The 2,500-nt window shown below is 56.7% G+C and overlaps 1 non-coding gene across 1 annotated transcript; it reads left to right on the top strand.

The window, feature by feature from the left end:
* The first annotated feature begins 555 nt into the window (after positions 1–555).
* LOC125797792 (18S ribosomal RNA) lies at positions 556–2,419 on the top strand. Its single transcript, XR_007436622.1, has one exon. It is a non-coding gene; the product is annotated as an 18S ribosomal RNA (ribosomal RNA).
* The last annotated feature ends 81 nt before the right edge of the window (positions 2,420–2,500 follow it).

Below are 2,500 nucleotides of genomic sequence, written 5' to 3'. Positions count from 1 at the left end.
AAACTTCCAGAGACGGTTCCAGGGGGGGTATCTCTTTCATTATTTTGACCCGATCGAATGGACTACCGAGCCCGCCTGGGTAGGCAACCGCGCGGCCCTCCGTGGCCACTGTGCGCGGTGCGTTCCTACCCGACCCAGCGGGTTAGCCTCCAGGGGGGTCCTCCGTCAGGGGGAGGACCTTTCCGAACCTATCCGAGGGAGTCGTAGACGGCCCGTCTATATCTCAATCTGCCCTACACGATAACCGGTCGGCCCGGAGCCGTCGGACTCGGATGCCTCGGTGGTCCTCGCGTCCAACCGAGCTCCAGCACCCGGCTTCAAAAAGCTCCGGACCCCCGGTTTCGGAACGAGCGTTTCCTTGTTATCCCCGAAGCAAGCGGGAACTCGCGCAGCGGAGTTGCCACACTAATTTCCACTGGGAGCAATGAGGGGTGAGCTCGGACGAGCCTCTCCGCCCGTCCCCCCCTCCCCGGGGGGTCCTTCGGACGGTACGGGGCCGATCCCTCTCCCCTCTAAGAACCAATGGTTTTTTCTGTGACAAAAACCACTCGCAGCAACCTGGTTGATCCTGCCAGTAACATATGCTTGTCTCAAAGATTAAGCCATGCAGGTCTAAGTGCACACGGAAGGTACAGTGAAACTGCGAATGGCTCATTAAATCAGTTATGGTTCCTTTGATCGCTCCACACGTTACTCGGATAACTGTGGTAATTCCAGAGCTAATACATGCAAACGAGCGCTGACCGGTCCTCTCTCGGGGGGGCCGGGATGCGTGCATTTATCAGACCCAAAACCCACCCGGGGGGACCCGCGAGGGTTTCCCCCGGCCCTTTGGTGACTCTAGATAACCTCGGGTCGATCGCGCGCCCACCGCGGCGGCGACGTCTCATTCGAATGTCTGCCCTATCAGCTGTCGATGGTAGCATAGGGGGCTACCATGGTGACCACGGGTAACGGGGAATCAGGGTTCGATTCCGGAGAGGGAGCCTGAGAAATGGCTACCACATCCAAGGAAGGCAGCAGGCGCGCAAATTACCCATTACCGACACGGTGAGGTAGTGACGAAAAATAACGATGCAGGTCTCTTTCGAGGCCCTGTAATCGGAATGAACGTATCCTAAACACATGGGTGAGGACCCATTGGAGGGCAAGTCTGGTGCCAGCAGCCGCGGTAATTCCAGCTCCAATAGCGTATATTAAATTTGCTGCAGTTAAAAAGCTCGTAGTTGGACTTCGGGAGTGGGCTGGCGGTCCGCCGCGAGGCGAGCTACCGCCTGTCCCAGACCCTGCCTCCCGGCGCCCCCCGGATGCCCTTGGTTGGGTGTCCGGTCCTCAGGGGTCCGGAGCGTTTACTTTGAAAAAATCAGAGTGTTCAAAGCGGGCACCAAACTCGCCTGAATGCCTGAGCTAGGAATAATGGAATAGGACTCCGGTTCTATTTTGTGGGTTTCCTGAACCAGGGCCATGATTAAGAGGGACGGCCGGGGGCATTCGTATTGCGCCGCTAGAGGTGAAATTCTTGGACCGGCGCAAGACGGACGAAAGCGAAAGCATTTGCCAAGAATGTTTTCATTAATCAAGAACGAAAGTCGGAGGTTCGAAGACGATCAGATACCGTCGTAGTTCCGACCGTAAACTATGCCGACCCGCGATCCGGCGGCGTTATTCCCATGACCCGCCGGGCAGCGTGCGGGGAAACCAGAGTCTTTGGGTTCCGGGGGGAGTATGGTTGCAAAACTGAAACTTAAAGGAATTGACGGAAGGGCACCACCAGGAGTGGAGCCTGCGGCTTAATTTGACTCAACACGGGGAACCTCACCCGGCCCGGACACGGAAAGGATTGACAGACTGATGGCTCTTTCTCGATTCTGTGGGTGGTGGTGCATGGCCGTTCTTAGTTGGTGGAGTGATTTGTCTGGTTAATTCCGATAACGAACGAGATTCCTTCGTGCTAAATAGTTACGCGGCCCCCCGCGGTCGCGGTTAACTTCTTAGAGGGACCAGTGGCGTATAGCCACGCGAGATGGAGCAATAACAGGTCTGTGATGCCCTTAGATGTCCGGGGCTGCACGCGCGCCACAATGGCCGGGCCAGCGTGTGCCTACCCTACGCCGAGAGGCGCGGGTAATCCGCTTAAACCCGTTCGTGACGGGGATTGGGGATTGCAATTATTCCCCATGAACGAGGAATTCCCAGTAAGTGCGGGTCATCAGCTCGCGCTGATTAAGTCCCTGCCCTTTGTACACACCGCCCGTCGCTACTACCGATTGGATGGTTATGTGAGGTCCTCGGATCGGCCACGCCGGGGCTCCTTCGCGGGGCCTTGGTGCTGTGCTGAAAAGTCGATCGAACTTGATCATCTAGAGGAAGTAAAAGTCGTAACAAGGTTTCCGTAGGTGAACCTGCGGAAGGATCATTACCGGGACTTGGGTTGGTAGTGTCTCCCAGTAGGCGCGACTCCCATTTCCACAAACAAAAAATGTTCAAGCCACGGCCCGAC

The sequence above is a fragment of the Astyanax mexicanus genome, unplaced genomic scaffold (genome assembly GCF_023375975.1).
Source record: "Astyanax mexicanus isolate ESR-SI-001 unplaced genomic scaffold, AstMex3_surface scaffold_53, whole genome shotgun sequence".
NCBI classification, from domain to species: Eukaryota; Metazoa; Chordata; class Actinopteri; order Characiformes; family Acestrorhamphidae; genus Astyanax; species Astyanax mexicanus.
The sequence above is the reverse complement of the archived record's forward strand: the minus strand, read 5'-3'. Positions and strand labels throughout refer to the sequence as shown.